Source organism: Aquarana catesbeiana, linkage group LG01 (assembly GCF_042186555.1).
Source record: "Aquarana catesbeiana isolate 2022-GZ linkage group LG01, ASM4218655v1, whole genome shotgun sequence".
Taxonomy (NCBI): domain Eukaryota; kingdom Metazoa; phylum Chordata; class Amphibia; order Anura; family Ranidae; genus Aquarana; species Aquarana catesbeiana.
Window position 1 is genome coordinate 421,178,440 of NC_133324.1, and position 18,661 is coordinate 421,197,100.

General features: G+C 38.5%; 1 protein-coding gene across 2 annotated transcripts in view; it reads right to left on the bottom strand.

The window, feature by feature from the left end:
* Positions 1 to 18,117, bottom strand: part of FREM1 (FRAS1 related extracellular matrix 1) — a 267,168-nt gene extending 249,051 nt beyond the window's left edge. For both annotated transcript variants that reach the window (XM_073635658.1, XM_073635669.1), the window contains exon 1: positions 17,791 to 18,117. The gene's annotated coding sequence lies outside the window, so the exon portion shown is untranslated. The remainder of the gene's footprint in view (positions 1 to 17,790) is intronic.
* Between the last annotated feature and the right edge of the window lie 544 nt (positions 18,118 to 18,661).

Consider the following 18,661-nt stretch of genomic DNA (forward strand, 5'->3'; position numbering starts at 1 on the left):
ATTAGCCAAACAATCAGGAATTCAAGAAGAGATTAAGATCTTAATTCTGACAATACATTTGCCTTGATAACCTCAGCTCTTTACATTTAATGTCTTCCAGATGTTGAAAACTGGGTGGCATTAAAAAGAGAATGGAAATAAGCAGTATTTGACTAAATGATTGGTCATATATAGTTGGACTTATTGTTTTAGAGCTTTGGGCTGTACTTTTACTTTTGCATGCTGTAATTAGGCACAATACTAAAAGTAATAATGATAAAGTGGACTTTGGATCATTGTTACAGCAGAGATCCATAGCCTGAAAAATAACAGAATTGAGAACTGTTTAGGAAGTGTTATGTCACAAATTTGTGAGCGTCAGCCCAGAAAAAGATCAATAAAAAGTATATATCAACCCAAAGCAATTTTTTTACTTTTGCATAAAGTAGAGAAGGCTTATCCTGTTACTTTCTGTGTCTCACTCAGGAGGTTTCCATTTATTCCCTGTCATGAAAGCACAACTAGAGTAAAAAAGAATTTACAATCTAACATGCAAAGGATAATAGACATGTGCATTCGTTTTCGTCCAAATGCATTTTCGTCCGAATTTCAGGTATTTTCGTTATCGTTTTAACAAACGATAATGAAAGTGCAGAATACGAAAACTGAACGATCCGACATAAACAAATGCTTTATTTTCGTTTTTGTTGCGACAACAGTTCAATATAGATATGAGATTCGACATGACGTTGACAATAACAATCTGTGTCCATCGAACCTGTGGTCGAATGTGCCTAACCTTAACTCTATTAGTCCAAGATTATTCTACATAGAGAGAAAAGATTCAACATAGAGAGAAAAGATCGCTGCTGGAATTGAGTGGGGGAAGTAAAATAAAAATAATGATGATGATGAATGTTATTGGCCGATTGTAACCAAAGAGGAGGGGCAGTAAAATAGCTAGAACTAAGTACAACGTACAGGCAACTTACTTTCACTTACGATTTGCTAGCAGAGAGAGACACACACACTGAATTATTTCAGAAGACAGTCAATCTTAGCTGGTCCGTTTGTCAGAGAACTTGAATTATTTAGCAATTAAGCATAAGCACAGCAACAGAACAATAGTGAAACAAGCTACAGTTCAACTTTACTTTTTCATAATAATCTGCTGCTATTGTGTTAGTGTTGTGAACTTGATAGTGATACTAGTGTTGCTAGTGTTGTGATAGCCTCAGAGGCTGCCCGTGTTGTGGGGGGGGATTTATTATTATAGATTCTATATTATAATGCCATATCAATATCTGACACAACGTCGGATGCCGTGCCCGCCATTGCACTTGGAGATTGAGAAACGAATGTGAAAGTTGGCTGACTGTTGGGGTACAGTAGACCATTCAACATGAATGACGAAGATTCGACAAAGCAACGAAAAACATACAAACGTCGAATCTTTGGCTTATGGTGTCTGTCGAAAGTTCTAAGAAGATTTGACGGAGCAGCTAAACTGTACGACGCTGCAATCGTACATTTCCAGTCAAATGCATCCGCCCATAGGCTATAGAAAAATTCTAATGTTGGTTGACTAGTAAAATAATTAATAAATATAATTATTATTAGTCATACATCATTAGAATTCTATTACAGCTAGCTTGTAGGTGGAATATTCTACCGGAAATGTACACGTACAGTTTAGCTGCTCCGTCAAATCTTCTTTGAACATTCAACAGACACCATAAGCCTTCAATGACAGATTCAACCTTAATTATATCAGATTTTCGGACTAATGCAATTTTTAACGAAAAACGAAATAAATAAAAACGAATTTCGGGAGTAACTAAATAAATTTGTTTTTCGGACAAAAACGAAATTCTGAAACAAAATATTTCAGTGTGCACATGTCTGAAGGATAATGATTCAAATACTTTCTACTAAATACTACTAGCTGGCTGGACAACTTTTCTATGGGCTGTGGTGGCAAAGGTTTGTCAGCTGTGGTCAAAGTGTTTTCTTCCAAATCTAATAAAATAGCAGTTATTAGAACCAGTTACTCATTAGGTTTCTTGTAATCTCCTGTTTTGACATATCCAGTCATTTAATGGAACCCTCATATATTTGGACAACAGGATCATAAAAATAAATCATACCATACCATACCCTAAGCATTTCTGCTCTAAAGTCAAAGATTTCAAGAGGACCAGCCATCGGTAGGCATCTGTAATAATCTGACTGCTTAGATGTTACTGGATTTTTATAATATTTACTTATATTGTCTCCCTGTCAGATCAGAAATGTCAGGCTGTATACTGTTGTGATGCTTATTGAGGGTTTCCAGCAAGAAAGTGGAGTGAAAAGGCAGGGATAATAAAAAGTGCAGGATCTTTCTTCCTGCCATAGACACTACACTGTAACTTTATTTTTATGGCTCTGTAATAAAAAAAATCTACTGAAAAATGATTTTAGACCTATCAATGCCACCACTGTTGTCATTTAGTGAAAGAAATGCAAGGTCTAAAAATATTTTTTATGTACAGTATAAATTATGTAGAAGAGTCACAGTAAAGAAGTAACGCTAAACCAGATGTAAAATATCACTTCCAAATGTTTGAGAAGCGTTTTCTGTGCTTGTTTAAAGTCATTTCAGGACTTTCCAAAAAAACTGCAAGACACACAGATGCATTTAATATTACATTAGTAAAATTTGTTTCTTTTTTGTACATCCTGGGACACAGATATTTTTCAATTTTATAAAAATAGGGTTAAGCTGGCACCTTCAGATGACTGGATATTGGGAGTCCCCTCCCAGGTATAACCCCTCCTCATTAGGCCAGACTGGTGTCTGAAGGTGTAAAAAATTGACAGGCGCATTTTCTCAGCCATTAACAGCTGTATCCAGGGGAGTGGAGCTCTGCCAATGATAGGAATCCCTTTATGTGGACCTTCTAATATGCAGATCCAATGCGAAGCTGGAAAGGTTTGTATCCAGGACCCAGAATCCTTGGGTGCATACGGTGGATGCTCTAGTGACACCGTTGGATATGGCTTCCCACCGTTGCAGCTTCCAGCTCATCTGCTTCACAGGATTCAAATAAAAGGCATTCTGATTGCCCTGGCTTGGCCCAGGAGAACTTGGTACTCTGGCATGGTAGGCATGTCCTCAGAGGAACCCTAGACTCTTGCAGTTTAATTAGACCTGCTGTTGCTAGGTCCAATCTTCCACCCTGCTCTACAGTTGCTGGCTTTGACAGCTTGGCTGTTGAAACCAGGGTCCTAAAGCCTAGTATACACAATGACATTATTGGACGCATGATCGTCTGTTTTTTTTTGCATGCTAGTCTCCATATCGAAAATGAATAGGTTACTAAAGTACGAACATTCTTGTATGACAGAAAAAAAATTCGGAAGTAATGTAATGTATTTGTATTATATTTTCAGACAAAAAATGGCTGATTAAACTAAATTCATACGATCTGGTATCGTCCGAGAAAAATTTGCGTATTTGTCCCTCTGGAAATTTTCAGACAAAAGCTGTGTACTAATGATCAGATTATCGTACGATCACTTCAAAAACGGTATTTTTTTGTACAATATTCTGATCGTGTACGGGGCTTTAGGAACAAGGGCATCTTGTATTCACTCATTTCTGTCCTGCCTAATGGTAGAAAGGACATTTCCAGGAAAATTTTGGCTGGAAAATGTATTTCTCTTGGTGTGAGACTTGGGGGTATCACCCTCATAAGTATGTGCTTAGTCATATTCTTGCCTTCCTTCAATCAGGATTATATCAGGGACTGGTCTTGAGTACCATCAAGGGTCAAATATCAGCTGTGTCATTTCTCTTTTAAAGAACGATTGCTTCACATACTTTGGTGCAGGATTTTGTTCAAGGTGTTACATACATTGTTCCATCAGTTAAGACTTCATTGATACCAGAGAACCCTAACCTTTTACTTTCTGTTGTAAAAATCCCAATTTGAAACCATTTAGGATATTCCCTTAATCCTTCTGACTTGGAAGGTTATTGTTCTGCTCACCATTACTTCAGCTCGGTAGTTTTGGTATTGCCTGCTCTTGCCTGTAAGGAGCTGTTCCAGAAATTCCACCAGGACAAGTTGCTATTTAAAGCCCTGGTCATCCTTTTTGCCTAATCTGTTTTTTTCATTGTACTACCATTTTTTTTGGCCAAGTCCTCATATGATGGGAGATAAAGTTTTGCATACTTTGGAGGAAGTTTGTGCTATCAAGTCTTACCTGTACTTAACTGCTTTTCATCAGGCCTCAGTAGCTCAGGTTTGTAAAGTTGCTACTTGGGCTTCGGTTCATACCTTTACCCAATTTTATTAAGTGGATATTCGTGTTGCTAAGGACGCTTATTTGGGTTGGCTTGATTTGCAGGTGACTGCGTGAGATTCTTCCCCTTTTTTCTGGTTGGCAGTTGGTTGTAGGTTCATGTGTTCCCTCCCCACATTTTGTTACTTTAGGACATCCCTATCACTATGACTTTGAAGATGCTTTGTGTCCCAGGATGTACAAAAAAAGAAAGTTGGATTTTTGGTTACCTATAAAATCCTTTTCCTTACCTGTATCATGGGACACAGAGATCCTGCCCTCTTGCTGCTGATTAATGGCTTGCTACAAAGACTGGAGTCTGACCTAACAGGAAGGGGTTATATCTTTGATGGGACTTCCTGTCATTGCTTTTTTTTGCCCGTGTTCAATCACCTGAAGGTGCCAGCATAACCCTATCATTATGAATTTGAAGATGCTCTGTCTCTTTTGATCTACTCAAGGAAAGGGATTTTACAGGTAGCCAAAAATCGAAATTAGGTACAAATATATAGGGTTTTTTAGGGATGCAGCTGTGATTAATATTAAGTGGATATTTCCTAACCATTAACACTGGTAATCAGATGTTGATAATATCAGAAAATTAAGTTATCAAAAATTTTCCAAAAAGACCAGCACAGTAGGTTCCAATAGACTTGAGATGCTCAGAAAATGGTCCAATTTTGTTTTAAATTGCACTTATTTGTTAGGAAAAGGAATGATCATTATACAATCACTAGTCAACACATTGGGGTTGATTTACTAAAGGCAAATAGACTGTTCATTTTGCAAATAAAGTTGCACTTTGCAAGGGAATTTGCCCCAGAGCTTGGTGAATAGGGTGAAGCTTTGCTGACATCCATGTTCATCAAATTCTATGTGCTGCTGACTAAGTTCTGGGGATAATTTCCTTACAAGGTGAACAGATTTTTTGCCTTTGGTAAATCAGCCCCGTTGAACCAATAGGACTTAGTGTTTGAATATAGTTATGAGAAATAGCACATAAAGATGCTACTGGATTTAAATTAAGAGGTTTTAGCATACAGCCAGGACTTTCCACAGTTAATCGCTTTGCCAAAAAGTCATAATACTATTCAATATGTCTTCTCCTTTTTAAAAAGCTTCACGATGTACCATTTCATTTGTATCTTTGTTATTTAGTGCTATGCTAAAAATCAGTACTATATCTATCCACAAAATCTGGCATTTACCATGATGAGCATGCTCACTGGGGAAGAAGGAGGTGCTGTGGACTGTATAGTTTCAGCAGGCAATGTTTCAGTGAACAAGCAACATTCATTTATATAATAAAATTATTTAAAATGTAACTTCATAGGTGGGAGCCCATATACACTTGATGGGTTATCTAATTACAGAATAGCTGTCCCCCAAAAAAGTCTGAAGATCTAACAGTTATAGAAAGGATCCATTTTTCTTATCAAGCAGTGTATGCCAAATAATCATGAATCAGGTATAATATGTGTGCAATCTTTTGTCAGTGTCTTGTCTCTTTTACCATACCCTTTACCATCAAAAAGCCTACTGAAGGTATCATTTGATATGATGTTTACATTAGAGCATTCGGTAGGGCTTTCCAACTGTTTTGTCTCTCACTAGGAAGCTGCATGTAATCAAAATAGACAGGCATCATATGGCAATACTCCTCTTGAATTCACATCCTAATCACTTTGTGTTGTCAAGAGGAAAATCCCAAAGTGAATATAACATAAATGAAACAGCAATGAACAAGGATGCAGCAAATACACTGTCAGGGATTATTACCCTTGTGTATGGCAGTGGTGTCATTTAGATACTCCCCTACCTGAACCACGATTGCTGTGTGTGGGGTAAAGATAGTAAAACACTTTTAACTAATTAATTTGACCTTTTTTGTTGAATCTTTTTTTTCAAGATTTCCAGTGTATAGATTTTCAATTTAAACAAATAAAACCAATTTTACTTTTCCCAAAGCAAAATGGATTTTCTTGCATGTTGAAAAGTTACCATAAAATCCTGTTAAAATTATACAACTGCCATGCCAAATCAAGTGTGAATATCCTCTTGGTGCACAGTACATAGTCATAATTGCTCTAGTCAGCTGGCTGTGGCAGTTATTTAAAATCAAAAAGATCACACAGCTTTAATTTCCTATATTCCAAGCCAGCATCCAGAGCTCTTTGAGCCAATGCTCTGGGCTTGACAATAACAGCGAGGGCAGACAAAACAAATGATTCTGTGTTTTACAACCTTCCACTGTCTCCTCTTAAATGACCACTTTGTTTACTCTTCAAAAATACGTTGTAACAGGGAAATAGCGGAGTAGTTAAACACAAACTTGAAAATATGGTATGTTAATTAATAGCAAACATTAGGCTACATTAGTCAGTGAGTAATAATAGAAAAAATCTGATGCACATTTTTCAAAAACCAGTCAAAGTAAAAACTGGTAAATGAAAAGAGTTCTTAAAGATACTTTGTCAATGCAAAAAGAAAACAAAAACACTACCCTGAGGTACCTGAGCATACAATGGCCAGACTCCAAAACCTTGCTGTTATGGCTGAATCCTAGGGCAGAGTGACAGATTGGGCTTTGACACCTCCCATTAGTGTCCACCTCCAGTTGTAGGTGACCAACCTGTGGCCCTCCAGCTGTTGCGGAACTACATTAACCATGAGGAATTGCAAAGAAAGTCCCATGAGGCATTGCAAGGCTCACAGCTGCAAGAATGACTCCCAAAGGCAGAAGCATGATGGGACTTGTAGTTCCACAACAGCTGGAGGGCCGCAGGTTGGACATCCATGGTGTAGAAGCTTGATGTTACCTCTTACTCCCCACACACTGGTATTGACTCATTGCTATGATGGGCTGTCTCACTGGTCAATAGGAATGTGCAGGAGCAGATGGGACATTCAAGTTTTGACACTATAAGGAAGTACCAGAATTTTACCTGTCAGAAACTAATAACAGTCAGGATTTATCTTGGACTGGTGTGCCTTTAGCAGAGTTCTAATTGGTTCTGTACTTCATAATTAGGAACTCTCTGGTGAATAAGGCATACAATGTCTAATAGCAATTTTTGTATTAACAGCAACCAGAGGATTATCACATTTTGTTGGACATTAGAAGAACTCATTAAAAAAATGCAGTCAGTAAATAACATTATGCCAAATCACAATCTTGTAACAAAAACAAATGAGTTATGTTGTCATTGGTAGTTTTATATTTATTTTGACACATTAAAAGGGGTAATTAAGTATAAAGAAAAAAATCATTTAAAGCCAAAACTAGAAATTTGAAAAACAGCCACATGACTTAAATCACTGCATTGAACAGGTTATGCTGAGTCACTGTTGAGCAGGGAAAACAGAGTGAGCTTAGCTGCCGAGTCATTGCTGGGAGGGGGAACAAAGGAAGCTGAGCTACTGAGCCCCAACTTGGAGAGGCAGCAGCGCAATTGAATCTGGAGTTTTACCCCCCATATGAACATCGGGAGTGCCAGCAAGCTGAAAGGCCTTGGCTGGGCTAAAGCCACTTGCCCTTTTACGCTTGCCATCTGGTAAGCAGGTTTTAACTACTAGGGTGGATTGTCACTACTGCTTCAAAATACACGGTGGCGGTGCTGTTTATTCTGGAAGGATTTCAATATCTCTCTGATGTCATTTGCATAGACTGTTTAGTTTGAGCGCAGCTTTCCTTTTTCTTGAACTATTCTATAAAAAGCATTAACCACTCCAGCCCCGGAAGAATTTACCCCCTTCCTGACCAGAGCACTTTTTGCGATTCGGCACTGACAATTGTGTGGTTGTGCAATGTGGCTCCCAAACAAAATTGACGTCCTTTTTTCCCCCCACAAATAGAGCTTTCTTTTCGTGGTATTTGATCATCTCTGCGGTTTTTATTTTTTGCGCTATAAACAAAAAAATTGCGACAATTTTGAAAAAAACGCATTCTTTTTTACTTTTTACTATAATAAATATCCCCAAAAAATATTTAAAAAAACATTTTTTTTCCTCAGTTTAGGCCAATACGTATTCTTCTACATATTTTTGGTAAAAAAAATCGCAATAAACGTTTATTGATTGGTTTGCGCAAAAGTTATAGCGTCTACAAAATAGGGGATAGTTTTATGGCATTTTTATTGATCATTTTTTTTTACTAGTAATGGCAGCGATCAGCGGTTTTTATCAGGTCTGGGACATTATGGTGGACACATCTGACAATTTTGACAAATTTTTGGGACCATTGGCATTAATACAGCGATCAATGCTAAAAAATTGGATTGACTACTGTAAAAATGTCACTGGCAGTGAAGGGGTAACCACTAGGTGGCGCTGTAGGGGTTAAGTGTGTCCTAGGGAGTGTTTCTAACTGTGGGGGGGAGGGGCTGTGTGTTACACTACACTGATCGCCGCTCCCAATCACAGGGAGCAGAGATCAGTAACAATGTCACTAGGTAGAACGGGGAGATGCTTGTTTTACATTAGCATCTCCCCGTTCTTCCTCACCGTGAGACGATCGCGAGTATCCCCGCGGACATCGGGTCCGCAGGACCCGCGATCGTGGTCATGGAGCTCCGCGAGCCGCCTCTTAAAGGGCAACGTACAGGTACGTTAATCTGCCTGTACGTGCCTTTCTGCAGCAGTATATCTGCGTGAGGCGGTCGGGAAGCGGTTAAAGTAGAATTGTAGGCAAAATTTTTTTTTCATTTTGGATAAAGCAAGAAATTGTTATAACCCCTGTCAGATTTCCCCTCTATTACTTTTGTGAGGATAACCCAAAATTTGGGATTTTCTTTTACTTTCACTTTAAACGATAAAGGTAAACAGGACAAATAGGGTGAATCTCCGTATTGGGAGCACAGACAGCAATACAAACTAACAGATGTTCTAATCCCTCTCTACCCTATCCAAAACTAAAAAAAAAGTTTTGAATTTAGTCATACTTTAAGACTGCTGTCTGGAGCATTGGGCTGGGGGAGTGTCAGGCCGCTAGAGACTTGGACACTGTGTGCTCCGTGTATAAGCAATGGCCAAATTCTCCAGTGTGCTGTCGACTCAGTGAGCTTTTATAGTTCAAAACACATAAACAAAAACTACCACATTTTTTACTTGTTATGCAGCCTAGAAGTATAACAAGTAAAGAATCTAATGCCCCGCACACATGAGCAGAATTTCCGTCAGAAAAATCTTGTATGGTTTTTCCGACGGAATTCCGCTCAAGCTTGCCTTGCATACACACGGTCACACAAAAGTTCTCTGAACTTTCGACCTTCAAGAACGAGGTGACGTACCACACTACGACAAGCCAAGAAAATTAAGTTCAATGCTTCCGAGCATGCGTCAAATTGTTTCCGAGCATGCGTAGGAATTTTGCGCATCGGAATTGGTACAGATGATCGGAATTTCCGATCGGAACTTTTTCTGACCGAAAAATAGAGAACCTGCTCTCAATCTTTTGCTGGCAGGAATTCCACCAGCAAAAGTCCGATGGAGCATACACACGGTCTGAATTTCCGACCAAAAGCTCACATCGGACTTTTACAGGCGGAATTTCCGCTCGTGTGTACAGGGCATTGGAGTTCAGGGCTTTAGCTTCTAAATCTAACCTTTAAAGTGGTTATAAAGCCTCAAGTTTTTTTACCGTAATGAAGTCTATGCATTAAGGTAAAAAACATTGTCTGCTTTAGGATCGCCCTAGTCCCCCTTATTATTTTCGGAGCCAGATCCGATCCAGCGACGTGCATGTGAGCAGCGGCTCTCACTGCTCTCTCCCTCCTCATTGGGCAGAATGATAGCAGTGGGAGCCAATGGCTCCCGCTCCTGTCAATCAAATCCAGTGACAAGGGAGCATGTGGGGCCAAGTCACACTGCCTGTGTCAATGGACGCAGCAGCGGAACTCAGGAGCGAGCACGCACAAGTGCCCCCCTGGACTGATAGAAGGAGCCAGGAGCACCAGCAAGGCACCCGAGAAGAGGAGGTTCAAGCCCGCTCTGGGCAAATCCATTGCACAGAGCAGGTAAGTATAAAGATGTTTGCTATTTCTTTTTTCCTTTACCATCGCTTTAAGCTTAATCTAGCGTAAAGTAAACCTAAATGTAATCCCTAATCCTAAAGTCCAACTACAACCATTTTTGTATTTTGTTTTAGATATAATGCAAAAGACAAACTTTCTGCCAAAGTTTATTTCTGTCTTTGACAATATTGGAGAGATTTCCCCTCACAAAATAAATAGTGCTGTAGTGACTGGGTAGGAAGGCATGGACAGCAAAAAACATTAAGGCTGCATTACTAAATAAAATAAACAACAGCAGGAATAAAATTGCAAGGGCATGATTAGTTAGGGATCCATTGAGTGAATGTTTGCTTAAATGCATGATCATACACATCGTACACCAATGTTCAGTGTGCACTGTGTGGTCCTAGTTTGCCTCTCTCCCAAAGGTGCACCATTGCGCAGCCAAAAATGTTTGCAAAATCAGCTGAAATAAAAAACTAATTAAGGAGGCCAATTCAAAAAGCAGGAAAACTTGTATGAGTCAAGCTAAAAGGCATATGAAAACCCTGTAAGCTATGCAGTCATAAGAATAACTGATTGTATGAGTGTTTACCACTAGAAGCTCTATTCCAAGCACCAGCATTTTAAATTTTGTATTCTGACTTTGCTTGAAGCTTTGGGAACATGCACAAAGATTTGTGTATGTGCAGGTTAATATACAGCACCTCACAAATGCTTTTTACAAATTTTTCCTTTCACCATAGCCATTTGGGTTTATTACCATATGGTAAGCACATATAAAAATGTTAACTTTGCTGAGATAGAGATGCCTTAGAGGAATTCACAGTTTTACTTGAGGCATGCTGCATCTTAGCTGGCTTAAATTGGGATGAAAGAATGTACATTGTATAGCTACCACCTTTGTTATTAACTTCTATGGATATCCACTATAGCCTGCGCATGAATCCTTGAACAAATTACAAATAAATGATAAATTCCCAGACCAAAAATGTGCTTATCTGCCAGGCATCAATGCAAGATTGATTGTATGTGCATATATTTGGGAATCAGGACCGTTATCAGAAGCTCTAACCTAATTATTTTCTAATATTTTTATACTAATATAAATACAATTCTGTAATTGTGATTGACAGCAGCAAAGCCAATCAAGAGCGCAAGTCCTCAGATAGCCAAGGCTCAAATGGATGTCGCTGGATCAAGAGGGGGCTCAGGTAAGTATTAGGAAGGCTGTGGGGGGGGGGGGGGGGTTGCTGCACAGGAGGTAAAAAATCGTGTGCCCTTGCAAACACTTTAAGGTAATCTAACTTAACCCAAACTCTTAAAAGTAATCCTTAAGTGTATCTAAACCCCAAAACAATAAATGTACAGTATCTACTGCAGTTTACCATTCCTTAGATATGATAGCAGGATTTGTTTTCACTTTTCAGCAAGTAAGAAAAAATAACTGTTGATCTTACCAGAAATCCTTGTCACTTCCTGTGAGCTGAAATAGAAGCAAATACAAGGCTATCTTTCTTGCGTAAACTACTAATCCCATCATCCTGTCTGTAACAGAGGTGAACAAAGGCAGGTATGTTTGAAATCCAGCCTGGGTGACAATCATGTCTGCCTCTATAGATACAATGGAGGAGTGAGTATTTTAGTTATTTTGCTGTAATGCTTATATAAAATCACAACCTGGGAGTGTCACAATGAAACCCAAACCACCTTTGTGGGGTCCCTCGAAAAAAGAAGAAGTCCCTGGTCCCTGTAGAAGACCAGATACTCCTTAGGCTCCAACTCACATGTATTTATTGTGGCACAAAGATACACTCAATTGTATAACAGCCACATCTAGCCCAGAAGCCCATAAGGACCCCAGCCCTTAATCAGGAGTTCACTGCTGCTTATGATGGGCAAAAATTATAATTCCAGATTGAGGTTTTGAATTACTTAGATGTGATACTAAAATTTCAGGGGAAAGTAGATAGTAGGACATTGACCTTATACTGTATAAAAAATGTTCGCTCTTCACTCTTGCAACTATAGATTATAGTATACTGGGGTCCCACTTACAATGAGCCATAAATCATATGGCTTACAGCATGCTCCAGAGTACTGACTCATTAAGCCAAAAGGGTCACTCTACCATATATCAGCATGGTAACAGGCAGCGTTCAACTAAAATAAACACTAGTTCTAGTTGGTTAGTAAGCTTAATGTTTACTCTAGCTGAACACTGTCTCCTGTAGTGCTTACATATGGTGAAGTGACCTTTTTGGTTGCAAGAGACAGGACATAGAATGTAAGATATGGACTTCGAGGTTGTGGATTGTGACCCTGCCATGCCTGAATCTAACAGTTTGATAGAGTTATTTTGCCCCACAAATGAAGTGCTACATAACATTTCAATCATGTCTGCACTGCATCACCATGGCAAGCATCTCAGTATATCTGAAATGTCAGATGATAGTTCTTTAAAATGCTGAAATTTACCCTTTCTGTTTCTTTTCAACATGCATTTTCTCCTGCGTATTTCTTACATTGAACTTCTGCTATGATCTCTAACATCCAGTCAAAACCCAGAAAAGTCACCACATGACTTCAGCATGCCCAATCATGCTGAGGTGTGTAGCAGCCAATTCTAGGAGAGCTGTAGAAGAAAGGAGGAGGGGATCTGAAGTACACAGAATGCCTCTCTCAGGCTGGTGCATGAGATATGTTAATCACCTGTCACTCACAGCAAGGGGGAGAAATGGACTCCTATTTCTCTCTGTCTGTCTGTTTTTATCACACTGAAAAAAGATAAGAGGACTGCTCAGAGCTGGATTAACTCTTTGTGTCAAGACTGGGCACAGATGACATGAAATCCTATACTGTACAATGTGCAAGCCTTAATTAAAAAAAAAAAAACATTTTGGGTTTACATCCACTTTGAATAAATTGATTATTAATAATAATAATAATAATAATAATAATAATAATATTATGTGGCCTCACTCATAATTTCACTGGGAATGAGGTCTGGGTTCATCACAACCATCCTCTGCAGTGGACCCATTACCTTCAAAATGTGCCATCCTATTGAATGTGGAATTTCGCTAAACCAAATTCTTTGTAATCATAAGGCACTGTCTGGCTTTGAACAGGACAGCTGACTTGCTATAAAAGGGTAAGTTTCCAGCAGCCATTTCTCGGTGTGTGTTGAATCAGTTGTGGGAGAGGTGACAGTTTGTGTGTGAGGAGAATCAGTTGCTATACGGTGTTATACTGTGCTATACAGTGCAAGTACTGTGCCAGTTCAAAGATGTTCCTTGTTAGGACTACCTTTGATTTATTGGGTTTTGTTTTCTTATTTTCTATTTTTCTGTAGTTTTTTTTTAGTTTCTGTTAAGAAAAAAAAAGTTTGGTGGAGGTTTAGTATTTCAGTTTATTTTTTGTGGGAAATATATTTTGTTTTTCTATTTCTGTAGAATACACTTGTTGTTGACACAGGAACACCTGCCCCTTGTTTGCAGCACATTACCACCTAATTGTACAGTAAAATAGTGTTCACCAATACAAGTGCCTCAATCAAAAAAATGTTGACCACATCAGGTCCACTCTGTGATGTGAGGATCCCATGGACTATTGGGTGTCCAGGCTGGGCCACTGGCTGGAACATGCACTGTGTGTGCTGGAGCTTCTGGTTTGCACTGCAGCCAGTGTGCTATTTGAACAGGCCTTCATGGCAGCAGTAAGTTTTGTTATGGAGAGGTGACTGTCCATTGACAGTGTGGATAGGCTCACCTTCTGCAGCAGGACCCCAGCTGTCAAATTTCTAATGGTTTCTTCATGAAAAATCCTGCTTTGCATCTCAATGTTTGCAGCCTATTCCAATGCTCCAGCACAAATCTCTCAGTTATTTCAAGATAAAACCTGCCTTCTCTCTACATTTTATATTGTGACCTAATCAAGCTGCTAACATACCGTTCAGCCACTGAATAATGTTTGTGACTATTGTTTCTCAAATATTACACTTTAATTTTAATTTCAAGATGCTTACTGTCCAGTAACTGAACACTATTTGTGGCTACTGCATCTCAAATACACTCTAATTTATGTTGCAAGATAAAACCTGCTTCATCTCTCCCTCTTACTATTATTGTGGCCTAACCAAACTGATTACTTACTGTCCAACCACTGTTCAATATTTGTAGCCATTGTCTCTAACATAATACACTCTAATGTTTATTTCATGGTAATACCTGCTTCATCTCTCCCTCTTATATTGCAGCCTTAGCAAGCTGTTTTTATTTTCCAGCCACTAAACAATATTTGTGGCTATTCTTTTTTAAATATTACTTTGAATGTTTATTTCATGATAAAACCTACTTTCTCGATCTATCTTACATTGTGGCCTAACCAAACTGCTTACATACTGACCAGCCCTGATCAATATTTTTGGCTATTGACTCTCCAATTACTGTCATTTTTATTGCAATATAAATCCTGCCTTGCCTTTTTCTTTCTGTGGCCTATTCAAGTGTTCATTTACTCTCCTAACACTAGACAGTTTCTACAAAACACATACCTAGAGTCTATATCTTAAATATCGTAGGAATAATTGGGGATACAGGGATGGGAGGAAGTCTGGGGAAAGTGGGTTGCATTTTTTTGTACACTCCGTTTTAACATTTTGTTCATCTTTTTTGCGACAATGCAATGTGGTACTGTGAAAAAAGAAACCGTTTTGGCATTGGCGAAGCTGTATGAATTGGAGACCTTTACTGTTGTGGGTTTTTATTAAACTTTTAGGTCTGTTTTGGCTGCTACTTCTACCTGTTCAGGCATATTACCCCTTGATAAAAAAAAAATCAAATGACTCATACAAACTTCCTAAAAAAAGTCTCTTTTCAAGATTAAATGAATCAGGTTGGGTGCTGCTTCTGTACTTAACCACTTCAGCCCCTGAAGGATTTACCTCCTAATGACCAGGCCATTTTTTTTGCGTTACGGCACTGTGTCGGTTTAACTGAAAATTGCACGGTTGTGCAATGCTGTACCCAAACAAAATTGATGTCCTTTTTTTTCCACAAATAGAGCTTTCTTTTGGTGGTATTTGATCACCTCTGTGGTTTTTATTCTTTGCGCTATAAACAAAAAAGGCCACCAATTTTGAAGAAAAAACAATATTTTTTACTTTTTGCTATAATAAATATCCCAAAAAAATGTAAAACAACAAATTTCTTCATCAGTTTAGGCCAATATGTACTCTTCTATTGGTATTTTTGGTAAATAAAATTGCAATAACTATATATTGAATAGCGGTTAGATTTATGGCATTTTTATTATTTTTTTACTAGTAATGGCGGTGATCAATGATTTTTAGTGGGACTGCGACATTGCAACAGACAGATCGGACACTTTTGACACTTTTGGGACCAGTGACATTTTATACAGCGATCAGTGCTATAAAAATGCACTAATTACTGTATAAATGATGCTGGCAGTGGAGGGGTTAACACTAGGGGGCGATCAAGGGGTTAATAGTGTGCTAGGGAGGTGTTTCTAACTGTGGGGGGAGTGGACTGACTGGGAGTACAGAGAGATCGCTGTTCCTAATCACTAGGAACAGACGATCACACTGTACTCCCCTGACAGAAAGGTGATTTGCTTTGTTTACATTGGCAGATCCCCATTCTGCCTCTCTGTGGAGCGGTCGCGGGTGGTTGGCAGACATCGTGGTCACGCGCATAAGCTCCAGAGCCACGCGCACGCGCTGTATCTATTACACAATGGGGTTGTACCAGTATGGCAATTCGCGCAATAGAGCCACCCTACTGCAGTATAACTGCAGTGGCTTGTCGGCAAGTGGTTAAACCAAGCCTAAAAGTTAAAAAATCAGTTACACATCCAAAATATGTGATGCCAGAATAAGGTGTTGCTGATGGTTTCCATGAAAACTGTAGTATTCTGTAAAACTACATACAGCTTAAAGGCATCTCCCAAGCATCTAATTTAAAGGAATATTGTTTCTTCCACGTTGCCCTCAAAGTCGCATTAAAATGCCCCTCTCCTTCTTCTTGCACTCTATGCCATTTTTTGACAGCTGCTTTCCTATTAGCTTCAAAAATGGCCACAATTTAGTATCAGGATTTGCTGTTCATGTGTATGTCAAGCCAAAGCTTTTTTTTACATTTTTTTATTTTTTTTTAGTTATAGATAGTGTGGGGTAGAATTATAACACCTATCCAATTTTTACTGCTATCCAAGACTAAGTTGGAGAGATTTACCCTCACTTCCTGTTCTGCTGTGACTTGGGTACAGATTTTCCCTTTTCCTATGTCATGATATATTGTCAACAGAACAGGAAGTTAGGGTGGATCTCTCTAATGTAGCCCCAGAGAGCAGGTAGGACCCAATTGGATTTCTAATCCACTCTATTGAAAGCTAGAAAAAAAAGTTTTTACTTTGTTATGAATTTCAAAATCGATTTAAGAAACCCTCCACAAATTGAACCCAGGCAGATATGGCCATCCCTAAAGACAAAGATAAGATAAACCCTTTTAGGTGTCCCTGATGAACACTTTATTTAAAACTCTATACGGATTTTAAAAGGATTAAAATGAATCTAGTACAAAGGGTACCTTCTTTGTTTTCCTGTAAAGTATGATAAATCATGGATAATTTGGTACGGTAATGACCTTGAAGTATTTGAACTAACATACTGTGCTTAATTAGTGCAAAAACAAGATTTGTATTTTATAGTTTAGAACAATCTGTTAATCCTTCTGTATAAAATTGATTTCTCTCATCTCTGATGTTCTAAGTTCAAATGAAAGAGTGGGGCTATAAATCAGTAGAAAGTGAAAATTTCATTTTAGTTTTTTTCGGTGTTTCTTTATACTGTATGCCCGCATGTGCAGATTCTCTTTTATATAACATCCACTCTTTGGAACATATATTACTGCAACATAATAATTTTCTAGTAAAACAGAATACATATCAAACTTTTTATACAAGAGGTTCAAGTATCTGAAAACACAATGCCCATTAGATAAGTATTTGTACAGAAACAGTTATATGTTTGTACAGAACAAAAGTGAACTGTTGCACTTTTAGAACTATGAAAGTTGTTGGTAAATACAAATATATATATATCAGGAGACGGATATATAAAACTATAAACAATATTTAAAAGATGTTTGAGTTGTTTCAAAAAGCATTAACCTAAGACCATATACTGTATGTGTTATAACAACACATAATGCTATTTTCAGCTAATAAAATACCAGTAGGCAGATAAACTATACCATAAAGGATTCAATTTGTAAAAAGACTTGTTTGCTGATTCTGTATAGTAGAAAAAAAAAGTGAATATCATTAAATATGGATTTAAGCTAAGTCTCTTACATACAATGAATAAAGTGCACAGGATAAATGCCAAAGTCAACTGGTAAAGTAGAAACAAGTATTAAATGATACATTCATGCATTTCTTTACTTACAGATTCAAAGTCACAGAAGAAACTCCAAGTTTGTTCCTTGTGAATGGTTAGGACAGGCAGGAAATAACTCCCTGTGATCGAGCTTGTTACAGGCTTCCACAATGCTGATCCCAGTGTTTGCGCTCTAGTTTTGTGCATGTAGTACCAGCTGAAAATATCCAGAAATCTGGGGGATTATTGTGCTATAGGCACTTATGAAATTAAAATGTTTATACTAAGCACAGGCGAGTATCTGGCAGGTTGCCATGCTCCTTGTTTCTTCTTGCATGGCTCTGCTGGGACCCCACAGAGCACTTGTTAATGAGATCTGTGCTTTATCAGGTTGTGCTGTTGTAGTCTGCCAGCTGTAAACTTTACTTCCCCTCCTCAAATGACACAGCTGGAAATCTCACTCCCACATTTATTTGCTTAGATTTGTAAACTGGATGGCTAAATTCCCATGCTGCTAGAGGTCACCATCACATCCTAAGGTTATCACAACCTCACCTTGGAGGAATCTGACAAGATCACAGTAAGCTGATAGATGTCCATTGCAGAATGAATGATATAGAAGTAATGATGACATATTTTACATTTTACAAAGAAACACATCCTATGCATTTCTTGTACACAGGCATAAGCACACATTCAGTCTGAATTCTGGAATTTAAAGCAATATTAAAGCCTTGGTTTTAAAAAAAAAAATTAAATAACAAACATGTCATACTTATTTGCTCTGTGTAATGGTTTTGCACAGAGTAGCCTGGATCCTCCTCTTCTCGGTCCCACACCGGCGCTGCTGGCCTCTCCCTCCATTCACATACAGAGTGGCTCCTCTGTCCCCTGATTGGGTCACCGGTTGTGATTGAACCAATGGCTCCCGCTGCTGCCA